This window comes from Callorhinus ursinus, unplaced genomic scaffold, assembly GCF_003265705.2.
Source record: "Callorhinus ursinus isolate GAN/ISIS: 27379988/994484 unplaced genomic scaffold, GSC_fseal_2.0 scaffold26, whole genome shotgun sequence".
Taxonomy (NCBI): domain Eukaryota; kingdom Metazoa; phylum Chordata; class Mammalia; order Carnivora; family Otariidae; genus Callorhinus; species Callorhinus ursinus.
Window position 1 is genome coordinate 12,761,303 of NW_027397088.1, and position 18,259 is coordinate 12,779,561.

General features: G+C 43.6%; 1 long non-coding RNA gene across 2 annotated transcripts in view; it reads left to right on the forward strand.

Moving 5' to 3' along the window:
- Nucleotides 1–1,013: 1,013 nt before the first annotated feature.
- Nucleotides 1,014–18,259, forward strand: part of LOC112838189 (uncharacterized) — a 20,044-nt gene continuing 2,798 nt past the window's right edge. Inside the window, exon 1 of one of the 2 annotated variants that reach the window (XR_012373823.1) lies at nucleotides 1,014–1,220. This is a non-coding gene — a long non-coding RNA (uncharacterized lncRNA). The remainder of the gene's footprint in view (nucleotides 1,221–18,259) is intronic. The other variant, XR_012373824.1, reaches the window with a different exon arrangement.

The following is an 18,259-nucleotide window of genomic DNA, read 5'->3' on the forward strand; positions in this document are numbered from 1 at the left end:
ATAGATTATTTAAATTTCCTAATAATATACCCAAAGACCTATGATTTCCACTTATTTCCTGTAGCCTGTACACTCTTCTAGAAATACTTGGTGAACTGCCCTTAGCCACTGTGAAACAACGTTAGAAGCGGATGGCAGCTACCAACTGAAAGTCTGATCCATTGTCCAGGCATTTCACAACCACTTCGCAGTTAAGAATCTAGATTTAAGGAGCCAGGTGTGGGAGACTACAGATCCTGATTTGAATTCCGCGATGTCGCCCACTAGCTGTGATTCAGTCTCTCTGGGCTTCACCTTCCTCAACTGTAAAATAAGGACGGTGGAAACATCTCTGTTGGGATTATTCTGAAAATTAAAGTGTCTGACACCGTGCAAACACCCTTCAAATGGTTGTTACTATTATCGTTATGATCCACTACAGTATGTTACAAAGTGACAAACATTTTTAGAAATACCTTCTGAGGGACACCTGGGTGGTGCAGTCGGCTAAGCATCTGACTCTTGGTTTTGGCCTAGGTCATGGTCTCATGGTGGTGGGATCGAGCCCTGGGTGGGGCTCCATGCTCAATGGGAAGTCTGGCTTCAGAATTCTCTCCCTCTGCCCCTCCCCCCGTCTCTCTCTCAAATAAATAAATAAATCTTAAAAAAAAAGAAATACCTTCTGAGGCCATGCCCCTCCCAAATAATAAAAAGAGGAACATAGCTATCTGGCCTCTTAAGAAGCAATTGCTGATTATCTGAAAAAAAGGGAAAGTCTATAATCATGATTTAGGTCAATGTTTCATTAATATTGATACTTCGATAGGAGACACAGGAGAGTAGTCATCAATTTCACTCCTTCTTTGATTTACACGTTCCATTTGTTTACATGGGTGCTTTGTAGCACCTAATGTCTCTCTGCCTTTTGAGCGATTCCCCAGAAAAACAACATAACAGTGACCATGACAACAAGGAATATTCATGTAGTGTTGTTGGAGACCGGTCACTAAGCTGAGTGAGGACAGTGGCTCCCCGTAGCCCCGGCCTCACTTCCTGCCGTTCTGGTTCCCTGAGGTCACCCGCAATCCCGGAGCAGATGATTTCCCCCCTGACACGCCGTCAGAAGGTCAGCAGGAGCCTGACGCTGCGTCACCGTGCCTCTGTCCGCCACCACCCTGCATCTCATCACATCTTCACATCTCAAAGCACCACAAGAAGAAGGGCGAGAACAGTACAGTTAGGTATTTTGTGAGAGACCACATTCACATAACCTTCATGACAGTATATTCTCATTGTTCTATTTTATTATTAGTTATTAATTTCTTACTGTGCCTGAGTTATGTAGTAAACTTAATAATGGGTATATATGTGGAGGAAAATATGTGGTGTACGTAGGGTTCTGTGATAGCTGTGATTTCTAGCATCCCCTGGGATTTTGGAATGTACCCCCTGCAGATAAGGGGGGACTACTCTATTTATTTATTTATTTATTTATTTATTTATTTATTTATTTAAGATTTAATTTATTTGAGGGCAGGAGCAGGGGGAAGGACGGAGGGAAAAGGAGAAGCAGACTCCCCACTGAGCAGGGAGCCCTACGCGGGGGGGGGGGGGGGGGGGGGGGGGGGGCTTGATTCCAGGACCGAGATCGTGACCTGAGGCAAAGCAGATGCTTAACCTACTGAGCCATCCAGGTGTCCCGGGGGATTACTGTGTTTATATTTACTCTTTTAATCCTTCCAAATCACCTTAGGGGGCATATCCATCCCCATTTTTCAGTTGAGGTGACTGAGGCCCAGAGAGCTTAGGTAACTCACTCAAGGTCACACATAGCTAGTAAGTGGCGAAACACCAAAACTCAAAGGAACTTATGGAAGCCATAAAAATACATGTATCTTTAACCAAATGCATCATGTATAATGAAATTTGGGCAAAAATTACAAAGATATGGTTTGCAGATTTAGCATTTTTCTTTTTATTTTAATATGACTTGCCCTGAGGCACTGAATGTACAGAGTAATGGTAGGGGTGAGAATTATTCTAATCAAGGACATAGTTCAGAGGGGGAGGGGAGACAAAAGACAGTTTTATAGTTAAACCCATGCATAGTGGGTAATAGTTGAATTTGTAGGTTGACTGGAAGGTTTGTCTTGGCTTTTTTTTTTTTTAAGGATTTTATTTTTCCTTAAGTAATCTCTTCACCCAAGGAGAGGGTCGAACCTACAACCCCGAGATCAAGAACCTCAAGCTCCACGCACTGAGCCAGCTGGGCACCCCTTGTCTATGGCTTTTGATTGGGCCGAAGGCTCATCCTAAACTAAAGGGGAGGTCTCCAAAGAATGGTGTGATTTAGATTAAGCTTGTTCTTGAACATTAGTTGTGGAGGCTTCATTAACAGTGTGAAAACCAGTCCTTCTGCTTGGTGCTCTTGATTAATGAGCACTCCCCAGGCTCTGTAGAGCATGAGAGACTGAGGAAGGCATGGAATTTGAGACAACTGACTTGTTTCCATGCAGAAGATAAATACTTACTAAGCACCTTGCCCTTTAAAAATTAAATAAATAAATAAATAAATAAATAAATAAATAAATAAATATGATTTTATAGCCATCAGTGTAGCATTCAAGAATGTGGAGTGGTTAATCTTCTGCTGCTTGACCCAACCTCCCTCTGCTTTAGCCACCTTGGTCTTCTTGCTGTTCCTCACACATGCTGTTCCCTCTGCATGGAACATAGTTCTCCCAGATACTCTCCTTGCTCCTTCCCTTACTTCCTTCAAGTTTTTGTTTCAATGTCGCCTTCTCAACAAGGCTGTCTCTGGCCACCTTATTCAAAATTACAAACCAATCACCTCCTACCCTCCCTCAACACTGCTCATTCTCTTTTATTGCTTTATTTTTCTCTATAGTGTTAATCACCTCCAAACATTCTATATATTGCACTTATTTCATCAGCTGACTTCTCCATGGAGCTCCATGAGGGAAGAGATTTTTATTTTATTCACTGATGTATACCCAGTATAGGAATAGGTACTCAAGAGGCATTTATTGAATGAATATATAAATAATATGATTTATTTATATGAACATGAACAGCAATTGAGCAATGTAGGTCAGATACTAAGTGCTTTACATGTGTTGACTTATTAAATATGCACAGATACGTATTTAACATATTACATCTGATAGGATGTAATTGCCTCATGCATACAATCAAAATATTCCTGTGTGGTAAAAACAATATTGATATTTTTCTCTTTATCGCATATTGTGGGAATATGAGAAATAGAGAAGTTAAGGAATTCATCTGAAGTCAAACAGTTGGTGATAAAGCCTCAAAAGGAAACCTTAATTCAGGACAAAGAAAGATGTGTCTTCTCACTCAAAGAGGTGGTCATGGTAAACGGGAAGTGGTACCCGTCAGATACTGATGATTGAGCACTCAGTCGACAGGAATCAGAGTCCCTGACGAGGGGGCCAGGGAGAGAAGGGAGAACACGGTCTGCAAAATCGAAAATGCAAACAGGAAGCGCAAAGATGGATAAAAAAAAAAATCTAAAGTTATGCCACAGTCCAAACAATTCTTACTTTCTTACCATAACTGGCGAACTGGGAAATGTCCTTTGATTAGCTAGCTGGCATCATTTTGAAGCAAATCATATCCTGGAAACACGAAATTTCAATCTCTGTTGCTTTCATCCTTCGTGATTCTTATTTATTACCCATTTTACCCTAGTTAGAGTAGTTTATAGTCGCTCAGGTCAATTATAATATAGAAAACATCAATAGCACTGTTCGATTTTTTTTTTCCAAAGGAACAAGTCTAATGAAGAACTATAATTTGAGGGCGCCTGGGTGGCTCAGTTGGTTAAGAACTATAATTTGAAAGCAACAAGGGGTGTGAAAAGTGCTGCTTTTATTCCTTCATGCATTTGTCATCTTCTAGCTTTTAGTTTGTTGGATACAACCTGTGGGGACTGAACTGAATAATTTGAAGATGGAAATAATATGCTTTTGTAAATTAAACACCTCTGCCAGGGAGATTGATCAAATAAAACTTAACTAAAACCTCATTATATATTCAGATTAAGTTTCTTGTCAATCTTTTTTCAGAAAAAAAAATCTTCCTAATTAAGGTGTGGTTTCCCCTGGAATAGACCTGTTTTTTAAAGTTTTCCTTTGATGGTATTAAAAATATCATTTTCTGCTGTTGTTTAGAAAGCCTGGGAAGTCTTTTCTTTTTCTTTTTTTTTTTTTAAATTTTATTTATTTAGTTGACGGAGAAAGACACAGCGAGAGAGGGAACACAAGCAGGGGGAGTGGGAGGGGGAGAAGCAGGCTTCCCGCTGAGCAGGGAGCCTGATGTGGGGCTCGATTCCAGGACCCTGGGATCACGACCTGAGCCGAAGGCAGATGCTTAACGACTGTGCCACCCAGGCGCCCAAGCCTGGGAAGTCTTAATGCCTGATAAATGAATGCCTCATTTAGAAGCTACCTTTGGGGGCGCCTGGGTGGCTCAGTCAGTTAAGCTTCTGCCTTCGGCTCAGGTCATGATCCCAGGGTCCTGGGATCAAGCTCCGCGTTGGGCTCTGCTGTCTGTTTCTCCCACTTACTTTCCCTCTGCGCGCTCTCTCTCTCAAATAAATTAATAAAATCTTAAAAAAAAAAAAAAGAAGAAATTACCTTTGCCTTGATATGGAAGAGGGAGGATTCCCTGGAGGTATGTCTGAGGATTATAATGAAAAAACCTATCTTCCTCACTCAGGGGAAAGTACACAGAATATCTCCAACGGTCTGTACTCTACTTTCTTACAAGAATACTTGCATCATTTTCCCATCACCACTTTGTGTTATATATATATGCGCACAAACATATATATTTATGTATGAGTATATGTCTGTTTATATAAATATATTCATGTATGTGTATATGTATTTAAATAATGCCCAATACTTTTTTATAAAGATGGGACACTTTCATCATAAAGAAAAAAATCAAAGAAGGCAAAAAAAAGGTACAAAGAAGAAAGTAACCCCTACACAAAATTATATCCCCCAAAGGAAAAAGAGACATTAGTGTTGGCGCTTGGTGAACATCATTCTAGGCCTATCATGTTGACCAAAATGCCTTCAGCAACCAAAAGGAACACCAATGATCAAGATGGTTTGGGTGGAAAACTCACTCAACCTTCTTCATCTCCCTTGGCATTTTCCACATGGATATTGGGGAATATTTCTCTACTTTCAGAAAAACCACAGTGCAGGGAAATGATAAATAGGAGCCAATGTTCTCTTCGTTGCTAAAGACGATCAGGGGGTGGTGGGAGCCATGGCAAGCCGGAGAGGGACGCCCCTGGAGGGCACAGGTACCATCACTCAGGTAGAATAGATCGTTGCCAAGCAGAAGTGTGGCCCCTGTGTTGTCAGGCCTTCAGATTCATTGAAGATATGAGGCATTTGCGTTTGTAATCAAACTCTCCTACTTTGACACTATTTTCTCAAAATTGTTTGAAAACTCTATGCAGACTAAATGAAATATGGAATGTAGTCTGCAGACTGGTATTTGTTCTAAACCGTTTGATTAATGTATGGACAAAGAGATTGGTAAAAAAAAAAAAAAAAAAAAGTGACCAGGGCGCCTGGGTGGCTGAGTTGGTTAAGCGACTGCCTTCGGCTCAGGTCATGATCCTGGAGTCCTGGGATCGAGTCCCACATTGGGACTCCCTGGAGAATGCCTCATTTAGAAGCTACCTTTGGGGGAGGGAGTCTGCTTCTCCCTCTGACCCTCTTCCCTCTCGTGCTATCTCTCATTCTCTCTCTCTAAAATAAAAAAAAAGTGACCAGCATATCAAATTATTGTTTCAAAATATAATAATTCTGTCGAGGCTATTTATTTTTTAAAATCATGGTTAATTTTATTTAATCTTCACAGAGGAAAAATAAACTGGCATTAACCTGAATGAATTGACTGAACTTCATGAAGCACTTCTTCACCAACGAAAATGCCTCTAAACTCAAGAAAAAGTTTATGAAAACTTTTAAGAGATTGGATACTTGACTGTTATAGTTATCACTGTATTTTTAACTATATGTTTCAGTTTTAGACTGTAATGGATTCACTTCCTCCTTTTGGAAGATTTCAGGTCCTTAGATCCTGTTTTTTCCTTGGTTTGTCTTAAGACTTTTTTATTACCCTTAGTCTACTTTTCTCCAAATTGTGGAGTATTATGAGACTCTCATAATGTTGATGGGCCTTTCCTTAGTACCTTTTCCAGGGATGGAGATGTACTTAAGAGTCAAGGCCCTCCAGAATATTCTGTTTCTTTTCCTGACCACTAGTTTTTAATGTTTATGGAATAATGCTTTGCTTTTTCCTTATTTTGTTTCTGCTACAGAAATGTTTACCTTTTAAAAAACTAGAGTTGAGAACACTATAATAAAAAACTAATGATGTAATGTATGGTGATTAACATAACATAATAAAATTTAAAACAAAACAAAACAAAACCTAGAGTTGAGTCTTGAACAACACAGGTGTTAGGGGTACAGATCCCCCTACACGGTGCAGTCAAAAATCCACATGCAACCTTTGACTCCCCTCAAACTTAACTACTAATAACCTACTTTTGACTAAAAACTTTACCGATAATATACTGATAATATTCAATTAACACCTATTTTGTATGTTATATGTATTATATATTGTATTCTTACGATAAAGTGAGCTAGAGAACAGAAAGTGTTATTAAGAAAATCATAAGAGAAAACACATTTACAGTACTATACTTATTAAAAAAAAAAAAAAAAAACCCTGCAGGTAAGTGGACCTGCACAGTTCTAACTTGGGTTGTTTAAGGGTCAAATGTAATTTTTATTAAATAGGTATCTGAGAAAGTGATTTCCATAATCCTATGTCATTTCACCATGTTTACCCAGAAACCTTTCTCAAGCTTTAAAGCTTGTATAAATTTTATAATTTTACAGAAATTTTACAATCAAGATGTGTATAAAATGGCATGACTCTTAAAATCTATTCTCAGGTACTTATAGGTGTATCATTAATTTAATAATCATATGCTACCCTATATATGAGCACATTTACATGCTTGTGTATCCACATATACAATATAGCAATTTCCTGGGTTATTCAATAATGATGTCTCCAGTTGAATTTTTGGAATTCAGTATTTTTTAATTAATTAATTTACGTATTTTTAAAGATTTTATTTGTTCATTTGAGAGAGAGAAAGAGTGCGCGCTTGCGCGCGCGCGCACACACACACACACACACACACACACACACGGGGGAGGGGCAAGGGGAGAGGAAGAGTGAGAGAATTTCAAGCAGACTGTGCTGAGCATGGAGCCCGATGCAGGGCTGATCCCACAACTCTGAAATCATGACCTGAGCCGAAATCAAGAATCTGACGCTTAACCTACTGAGCCACCCAGGTGCCCCAGGAATTCAGTATTGTTTTAATTTAATTAATTAATTAATTAATTTTCAAAGATTTTATTTACTTATTTGAGAGAGAGCAAGTCAGGGGAGGAGCAGAGGGAGAGGGACAAGCTGACTCCTCACTGAGCTCAGAGCCCCAGGTAGGGCTCCATCCCACCACCCTGAGATCAATCCCACCACCCTGAGATCAATGACCTGAGCCAAAATCAAGAGTCGGTGGCTAAGCCAACTGAGCCACCCAGGTGCCCCAGGAATGCAGTATTTTTTTTTTTTAAAGCTAAAGAATCTTCTAGATCAGTTGATTTTTTTCATCTTACAGATGATGCAACTGCGGAACACAGAGATCAATTTGGAAAGCTTTTCAGTGTTTCAAGGAACTAGAAAGCCCTCAGGCATTTTGCATATCCACTCCCCCCCACCCATCACTGGTGTTTAAAACAATGCCTTGTGCGACCACAGACAGATCAAATTTACGAGCTGTCTGCCACCAGGAGCACTTGTGTTGAGAAGCTGCTGGTGGGGCACAGCTTTTCCCATTTTCAGAGCAATTCCTTCTTGCCGCTGCACAAGCACGCTGACTCAGGGCTTACCTGGGTGTCAGGGGCTGGGTGTCCTGTGAGGGGAAAATGTGGATGTCTCCAGACTTGAAAGTGATCCCTGGATTAGGAGACTAGAGCTCCAGAGAAGAAACTGTTCTTCTACAGGTTGAAAACTACGTGATGTGTGTGTGTGTGTGTGTGTGTGTGTGTGTGTTCAACAGAATGATGTTCAGAGATCCCAAACAGTCAGCCTACCTGCCCCTGTGTCCACACATTCTGCCTGCCCACCTGCCAAAACAGGTGACCTGTTCTTGGTCCAATCTAAATCCAGCCTCTCTTCCGGGACACCGTATCCATCTGTCTTACCGACCTAAAGGGTTTTCACTCAAAGTTTTCCCCTCCTCCCATATCATTATTTCCCTCCTCTCTGCCAGATCTTCCTCATTAGCATACAGACATGTTTATCATATTTCCATCTTATAATAAAAAAAGAAATTTCTCCTATTCTTCTCCCCCTTCTCCTTTATAGTAAACTCCTCAAGAAGTTATCTAAGCTGGGGCACCTGGGAGGCTCAGTCTTGTTAAGTGTCTGACTTTGGGTCGGGTGGAGTCCCTCATTGGGCTCCCTGCTCAGCTGGGAGTCTGCTTCTCCCTCTGCCTGCCGCTCCCACTGCTTGTGCTCTCTCGCTCTCTTGCTCTCTCTCTGACAAATAAATAAAAAAATCTTAAAAAAAAAAAAAAGAAGTTATCTAAGCTGATTGTCTCCACTTTTTCACTCCTATCCGTTTTTACCCACTTGGTGAAACCACCATTGCCAGACCATGGGTGAGCTCCATGTTACCAAATCCAATGGTCAGCCCTCAGTTCTTATCAAACTTCAGCAACAACTAAACCAACGACCCTCCTAATGTTGGCAGGGGTAACAGCTGTGTTGCTGATCCAGGTGTACAATGTGGATCTCAGAGGTCAGCCCACCTGCTGTGGCTCCTCCTCAGTCTCCTTTCTGGATCTTCTTTTCCTTCCTGCCCTTTGAGCATCAGTGGGTTCAGATCTCGCTTCTTCTCTATCTGCAGTCAGCCCCCAGGGAGATCTCATCTATCCCATGACTTTTGAATACCATGGATATGGTGCCAATTCCCCAAAATAGGTCTATAATCCCTTTGAGTGACCCTGATATGTGCCACTGTTAACATCTCAGCTTGGATGTCCAATGGGAAGCTCTAATCTCACATAAGCACAAAACAGAATTCTGCATTACACCCTCCCACCTGTCCCAAATCCACTTCCTCAGTCTTGACTATGTCCAAAGATGGCACTCCCTTCCACTGTTTCCCAGACCACAAACCTAGGAGTCATCCTTGATTTCTCTTTTTCTCTCATATCCCACAAATCTGTTAGCATGGCTTGTTGTCCCAAATGAGAAAATATCTCCTGAATCTGACCCATTTGCAGAGCCTTCCTGACCACCAACCTGGTGCAAACCATTACCTCCGTCCCCAGCTATTCCTGAATACCCCCTCACTTCTACTCTTGAGCCCACACAGTATCTTTATAGAACCAGACCAGTCTTTTACATTTTCCTTTCCCCTTTTAACAGTATTTGTTGAGGTATAACATACATTCAGTAAGGTGTTCAAATCTTATGCATTCAACTCAGTTTTTACATCTGTATGTTTACCTACGTAAAGGCCATCTGTATGAAGATAGAGAGCCAATTCCAGCACTCCGAAGGCTTGCTCCCAGTCTCTCCCAGGCAAGAACCCCCAAATACAATGACTCTTGTGGTGTCGATTACTATAGATTCGTTTTTCTTTTTTGAACTTCATGTTAGCAGAGGAATACAGAATATGCTCTTTTGTGCTAGGCCGCTGGTACCTCCCCACTAGGTTGGTGAAGATAGTTCATTCTGTTGTACGTGGCTGTACCTTGTTGTTTGCCATTGCTGTGTTATAATCTTTGTGTGACCACACCACCATTTATTTACCAATTCTATAGCTGACGGACATTTGGGTTGTTTCCAGCTTGGGTGTCTTGTTAATAAACGTGCCGCGAAGGCTCTTGTACATGGTTTTTGGTGGATAAAGCCATTTTCCTTTCTTAGATAGAGACACAGGAGTGAAACTGCTTGGTCAAAGCTGTATGTGTCCAGCTTTAGTAGATACCATCAGATGACTTTCCAAAATGGCTTTACCAATTTGCACTCCCACATAAGACATGGAGATTCTGGTTCCTCAACATCCTCACCAACACATTACTTTGAGCTAACCATTAGCCTCACAGAAATCTTTTAAAAATGAAAATCAAAATACTTCTTTGTCCTGCTGAAAATTCCCAGAGGCTCCTCATCACACTTAGAGCAGGGCCTGTCTTCTCTGGGCCAGACTTCCTTTTCCACCTCTCTGCCCCGCTTGCTACCTGCTCCACCCCTCCCTTCAGAATCAGAGGTGGGGCTGGGCAGGTTGGGTTTGAACATTAAAGCTTCAAGTTTCATTGCAGTGAGGAGGGGAGGGAGCAAGAAAGCTAACACCCCTTTTGCAACCTTAAAAACATAGCATGAGACCCTACCATCTTGTCTTTAATTTAGCCAAAGGGTTTTAGAGAAATTCTCCTCTGTCTTCATCTGCCCACCCTGCCCCCCACCTCTTCCCTCTGCACCTCTTAACTGGATATTTCACAAACAAATCTTTCCAGTGGAGTCTATCCTACTTAACCACAAGCCCATCTTGCGGTCGGAGCCGTGGAACTACACTGTCAGATGCAGAGACAGCTGTAAGCTTTGCTCTCCCAGATGGAGAGCAGCCGGAACAGGGATTTGGTGGAGGGATTTGGGAATACATCAGGCAAAGTCTGTGATGAGAACAAAAGAGGAAGATGACTACTTACCACTCCATCATAATGGGCAAGAGAACAACATTCCAGATTTGTCATCGCCTTGGGGTCTGGCAGGGTCATTAGCATATTTCCAACGAGCATGAGAAAGAAACAGAAAATAACGTAAATCTGGGGGGTGCGCCTGACTGCCTCTCTCTTGTGCAAACAACAACTGGAAAATATGACCAAACCCCACCATGGGGGAGGGAGAAATTTGGAACTGTTTTGAGATGATGAAAGAATGGAGATAGCGGAGGAGGGTAAAATGCTCTTCCTTGTCTTATGGCGAGAAAAGATCCATCTTTAATAGACCCCAACTGCCAAGAGTACAGTTGTCCAGGTAGACGCCCCTCACATGGGCACCCTGTCAGACAGGGGAAAGCAGCTTTTGCACACACCCATGTGTGCAAATTGTCAAACAGCCATCTGGTAGACCAAGGGAAATCATCCATAAGTCCGTTGGTGGACACCGGGGGTGCAGGGAAGCCTATGTCTAATGTCCAGGCATAGCGTATTGCAAGAACCACCTCCCTGGTTGACATCACCCTATGAACATGCTTATGGATAAATTTACAAACAAAGTTTCTAGGAAGCACAATTACACAAGAAAAAAATGATTGATTTATACAAGCATGAATTTATTTATTTTAACCACCCCAATCTACGCCTTGGGGAGTTTCTAGCGTTGTCTAGCCAGGCAGGTCTAGGCGAACATCACTCTTGCTCCTGGCTGTCTCTCCCGTGCCATGTTCATTCTCTTGGATGACCCGAGTACGTGTGGAGAACGTGTTGCAATAAAATACAGTCTTTAGCTCCCTATCAAAAGCCACTCCTATCCCCACCCCTTTCTTGGCAGGGGTTTCCTCCCATTGCAGCGTCTGAAAATGTCAGCTAATCATTTTTCTGGTGTATTTTATGGCTCGGCAGAACAATGGCTCCCCGTGCCGACCACAGGAACTTGAGGGATTCAGGAAAATATCTTTCTTTTCCTAATTTCCAAGGAGAGGTTTCTCCACGGAGGAAGCATGTGATGCTTGGAACTGCAGCCACTGTCTTGTGAGCAGGTGGGAACAGCCCCAAGGATCATGAAGAAGCTGACCCAGATCCCGGACATCCCTCAGCAACTGAGCCAATCTCGGAACTGCCTCTCTCTAGGCTTCTTGCTAGGTGATAAAAATAAACATATCCAAGCAGCTTTGAGTCAGATATTTCATTTCTTGCAGCCAAGAGCATTAATGACAAATTACAACATGTTCATTCATGCAATATGTTAATGAAATGCATGATCACAACCCCTCAGGGCTTCCCATTGCAAGTGGAATAAAGTACGAAGGGCTACCAGGCCCTGCATAACCAACCCCTCCGTCTCTCTGAAAGTTCTCAGGCCTTGTTCTATGTTTCCCACCCTCACTCTCCTTTACTTTCTTATTTGCTGTCACTGCCAAATTCCTACCCCAGGACCTTTGCACACCCTGACTAAATCTTATTTCTTCCTCTCCACCCACTTTAAAAGCAACTTCCTCAGAACAGCCTCGCTTTATTACCCAGCCTACAGCAGATCTCTCATGCTGTTCCTTCTGATAGCTCTCTGCTCTTTCCCTTGGTGACTACGGCTGATTGGTGGGTTGCCTCAAAGTGCATTCCAATCTCCTTCTAGAAGGCCAGGACTATGACTAAAACTGCCTTTCCCAGGTTCCCTTCAAGCTGGGTTCTAGAAGTAGTTGAGTGCTGCTTGTCACACACACATGCGGGAGGTGTTGTTGCCCTGCTGTTGAATGAGCAGAGAGAGGTGGATAGAGGAGTTCATTTGACTGACTGGCGTCCTGGAAGAGGAGATGTGATTCTCACTTGGCTGCTTTTGTGGCTTCTTTGTGCAGGATGGTTTGGGACATTGGTATTGGAATTCTTGCCTCAAGGTTGTTTCTTTAGGCCACTTTAACAATGTGAAGACTGCTGTCTCTCTTCATACATCCCTTTCTGCTTAAATTGCTTAGCATGGATCCCATGTCTATAATTAAGAACGCTGATCCATAGAGAAACCCTCACTACAATTATAGCGATATATTCATTCGTACGTTCCCTTCTCACCTGGTGTCTCCAACTAGCATCTGTGCTCTGATCACAACCAGGGTGATCCTTATGTCTAGAGCTCAAATATTCTTTGAGTGGGTAAGTAAGTAAATGATTAAAAAAAAAATTTAAAAAAACCTTGCATATAAAGTTATAAGAAAAAACAAAATGCTGAAGTCACATCTTAGATATTTAAAACTCTAATGATGTGTCAGAATCCAGAAGCCAACACTTAACACTGAATCTCCAAGTTGCTTGTTTCACCTGGCAGACTCGTGGCTATGAGAGCCAAATTAAAACAAAAAATGAAGGACCGGGAACGTGGACTCTGTTATGAAATGTGATAGTAATCCTGACCATCACGATTTTGTTTCTCAAGAAATGTAATTTCCCTTGGGCAGATTTCCCTGATGCTTTTTTATCCCTTCCAAGAGGGCAAGTCACCTTTTGAGATGCTGGCATGGTCCCTGGAACTCTCCGTGGGAGGGGCAGGCTCTCTCCTGGGTGATCGCTGGCTGGCCCAGGAAGCTGTCAGATCCCGGAGGGCACAACCCCTGCCTGGCTTGGCTAATCATGGCTCTCCAACACCTAGCACACAGTCAGCACTCCGTAACTAAATGGGTTGTGCTGCATGTTATTTAAGCATAAATTTTGAGGAATTTCAGGTGCTTGTGTGGCTCAGTCAGTTAAGCGCCTGCCTTCGGCTCAGGTCATGATCTTAGGGTCCTGGGATCGAGCTCCGCGACTGGCTCCCTGCTCAGCGGGGAGCCTGCTTCTCCCACTCCCTCTGCTGCTCCCCGCTGCTCGTTCTTCCTCTTGCTCTCTCAAATAAATAAATAAAAATCTTTAAAAAAAATTCTGAAGAGTTTCATAAAGAGCGAGTTAGCGTTATATTTGCACGAATCAATCGCATATCGCTTTTTCTATCCTATTTGTGTGCACAGTTTCATGAATGCGTGATCCCTGCCTCATACATGTAAAAATATATTTTCCACAGGCCTGGCCTTCTTTCACTATGTTAGGCTCTCTCTTCTTCTTCTTTTCTTTTTAAGATTTTATTTATTTATTAGACAGAGAGAGAGAGCACAAGCAGAGGGAGTGGCAAGGAGCGGGAGAGGGAGAAGCAGGCTTCCCGCGGAGCAGGGAGCCCGACATGGGGCTCCATCCCACGGCCCTGGGATCATGACCTGAGCTGGAAGGCAGACGCTTAACCTACTGAACCACCCAGGCGCCCCCTAGACTCTCTCTTCTACTGTGGTTTTTTTCCTTCCACTACTAAAAATAGCAAATAAATGCATCTCTTGCTCTCTTTGACCTTCCTCCCTGTAGCTGGGCTTAGTCTCTGAGCCCTCTCGCTCTCTGATGCTTCCACAAATGGTTCTTACCCTTGGAAGGTGCCCATTGTTTGGGGTTGTTCCTGGCTGACTGACCCTCACCTTTATAAGCTGTAGAGAGGAGGGAGTGGAGACTGAGGGACCAAGGGAAAAGGGGAGAGACAACACACCTCAGAAAAGCCCTCCAGAAAGATCACCACCCCAGCAAGCAAGACCAAACAGAGGTTTGCGCTGCTTCACTGCGGCTAAATGCACCTGTTCAGAAGCTGGTGTTGGCTGGAGGAAATGCGCTTCTGTCTTTTGCTTGTGTTTGATTCCGGTCTGTTTCTTGATCTCTATGTTCCATGAATAGGTACGGATGTTACCATATTGAATCCAGTACAAGTTACAGGACACATTATCTGACACACAGTAGGCATGCACAATAAGGGGATCATTTATGCAAATAAATACTCTATTTCTTCTTTTTCATCACTTCTTTGATGTCTATAATTGGCACCAATGTCCAAAAGTCCTTACTGACTCTAGGAGCACCCACTGGTACACAGGTGCTCACATCCTCATTTTACACCACCAATCACTGAGATTTCCTAGTTCCAAAATGCTCTTCCTTGTAATGCTCTTCCATCAGCTTATGTCCTCCCACTGCTTCTGTCTTCTTGCACAGGGCTCCCCAGCGCACACACACACACACACACACACACACGCACGCACTCACTCCATCATCCCTAAGAGGCTGCACTCCTCAGGGATCAGGGAAATCTAGAAGTGCTGTCTTGGGGCATAAGGCATGCATGCCAGATTGCAGCGTGAAGGTGCCTTTGAGATGCAGACAGAACAGAATGGAGGGCAGACATCTGAGCCCCGGAGCCCTGGGTGCTCGAGAACTAGGGGACAGCAGGTGGTAGAGCTCGGGCTGAGGAACTCACTCAGTTCCTGTATAGGGGCCCGCGAGCATCCACGGCAGTGTGCTGACTTACCATCACTCACCCAAATTTGCCTTCTGGACTCTGGGCATCATTTCATTGAAAAGTTGCATTTGTTGTAGAATTTGAGTCATGCAAAAGAAGCTACGGAGCATAAGGCACATCCTGTTGCATAATGATAACGTAAACACTTGTGGCCATAATGCGCACACGTCGGTGGTGGGGCTGGTATCTTCGTTCCCCTGAACTTTTCACAATTGTCTGAAATTCCTTCAAGCTTTCTTGCTCAACAGTGAAAAGACGACTAGAACAAAGCTCGCAGGGAGAGCTGACGCGTTGGAATGAAGGAACTTCAGGCAAAGCATAAACGGGTGACAGCCCAGAGTTTCCGTCTGAGGAGGGAGAGAAAGAGAAAAGGCGCGTGGGTCCTGGGGGTGAACCTTCTCACTAGCTGAGGGGGGGGGGTCAGGTGTTCTGAAAGCAAATGCCCCAAGCTTTACAAGACTTTCCCCATACCCGTATACCACTTATTTCTATCCATTTAGGGACAAATGAAAATTGAGGAGACACATACCCAAAACCCCATATTATCACAGGGGGGCAAATGCAGAGCCCCACAGAAGCAGGTTCCCTGATGGTAACATTGGCAATTCACTTAGGACCTATTAAGCGTGTCCTGCTCAACTCTGGGGCTTCAGCTCTGAGAAAACCAGATTTAGAGGTCAAGCACTTTGTGGTCAAGTGGGGAGACTGGCAAGAAATCAGGCAATTAACCACATAGCCTGGGAAGTGTGATTTGTATTCACAGTTGTCTTCTCCTTCACGGCATCCTATAGTGCCATGGTGTCCCGCAAAATTAAAAGCAAAACACTTTTTTGTGTGTGCGGCGATTTGTTTAAGGATGACTTCTCCTGATACGTCGTCGGCTCCAAGAGACAGGACTTGTGTCCTTCTTGTTGGCTGCTAGAGCCTGGCAGGCACCTGATAGTCACTAAATCTGAGTAAGTGAATGAATGATAGAAGAACAGCATGCATGCAGTGCTGAGGGATTATTAACCCGATCCTGGGGGTCAGGCTTTGGGGAAGAAGCCATATTTAAGCTGAAACCGACTGGGGTACTCCTTTAAAGGCCCAGAGGCCAGACTGCTGGGTGCATCAGGAGGGACTCTCCTGGCTGGGGCTCAGAGATGCTCTGTCCAAGGGCCTTTGTGCAAACTATAAAACGGTGTCCTCCCACGGGGGATAAGTTGCAAAAGGCCCCTCTTTAGGCCAGTCAATTCGAAAAAAGAGACTTTTCTTCCAGGATGACTGGGTCTCTCCACTGTGCACCATGCCTCCCCCTTCATCCGGGAGCCCCCCATGCAGCAGCCCTCTGGCCCTGGGAGGGGAGCAGGGGCCGAGTGTCAGCTAGATCTGTGAGCAGGGGCAGACCCACAGACAGCTTTGTCAGCCCTCCAAGGAGTTTGAACATCATCCTGTGGGTTTTGATGAGTTTTTGAAGAATTTTAACCTAGGATTGACTGTCTGACAATTTATTCAACAGACTTTTCTTGAGTTTCCGCTTATGTGAGAGGCAATGCTGCTGCAGTTTACCTGCTGTGGCAGAGCTTACAGTTTAGTCATGAGACGATGAGTGTAGGAGGCAAGCAAGAGCAGGAAGAATGGCACAGCCGCTTGAACAAGAGACTGGATCTTCTAGACAACCTGGTGAGATTAGAGGCTGCCAGGGCGAGGAGGGCTGTTGGGCAGGGGGAGGTGAAATGGCCGAAGGAGATTAAATGCAAACCACCAGGTGTAAAATAAATAAATCCTGGGGATGTAACACACAGCATAGGAACTCTGGTCAATGATATTGCAGTTACCTTTGTAAGGTGACAGATGGTAACTAGACTCATGGTGGTGACCATTATCCATGCGTACGCATGTCCAATCACAATGTTGTACGGCTGAAACTAATACAATGTGGTGTGTCCATTATATCTCAGTTAAGACAGTAAACACCTTGCAAGGCAGATAGGGAATCTCTCTTTCACAGATGAGAAAACTAAAGGTAAGGGAAGTTAAGTAACTCACCCCAGACCACACTGTTTCAAACTCACGTCTGTGTGCTTATAAACCCCACATGCTTAGACCACAGAAAAAAGAGAAAAATGCCAAGTCATATGTCCATCCCTAAAATTGAAATGTGAGCATAAAAAAGCCAAATCACGGGGCGCCTGGGTGGCTCAGTTGGTTGAGTGTCTGCCTTCGGCTCAGGTCATGATCCTGGAGTCCTGGGTTGGAGCCCCACGTCAAGTTGGGCTCCCTGCTCAGCGGGGAGTCTGCTTCTCCCTCTGCCCCTCACCCTACTTGTGCTCCCTCTCTCTCATTCTCTCTCTCTCAAATGCATAAATAAAATCTTTTTAAAAAGGACAAATCACTAATTTGACACACAATTTTCTTCCCCATTACCTCCCACCACCAACCCCACCACAACGACACTAATGAAACAAAATCTCATTTTCCAGGAAATGTAGTCTAGAAAATATTGGTAAGAATATGGCCAGTGACCTAGGCTTCATCCCCACACAGGCTTATTCAGACAAGATAACTCTGTCCTAGGGAGAAACAGTCCATAACCACAGACCTAGCCTCCCAGCCTCGCCGGGCCCCTTGCAATGGGTGCTAGAGCTATACAAACCCAGCCTGAGTGCCTCACTGGGAATCTCAAAATCAGCTTAGCAGTTCTGTGAATGAATGTCAGTTCTCTCTTCTTGATGCTCCCTAGGAATGGAACTTCATATTCCAAAGTTCCAGTAAAATAGTCCACTGCATTCAAACACAATCTGATCTGTTTTAATGTAGGACCATCTCTCTCCCTTCTTTGGAATGGAGGTCAGAAAGGGTCTTCAGCATATCTTTTCTGTAAACTCAACAAACCCCAGTTGCGCTTACTCTTTGTTGTAAGGTTCCTTTTCTCTTTATAAAATGTTTGTTTCTCTTCTCTGAACTGTTTCCAGTTTCCTTTCTTTAAAAAAAAAAAAAGAAAAGAGGGTACCCGGGTGGCTCAGTTGGTTAAGCGACTGCCTTCGGCTCAGGTCAT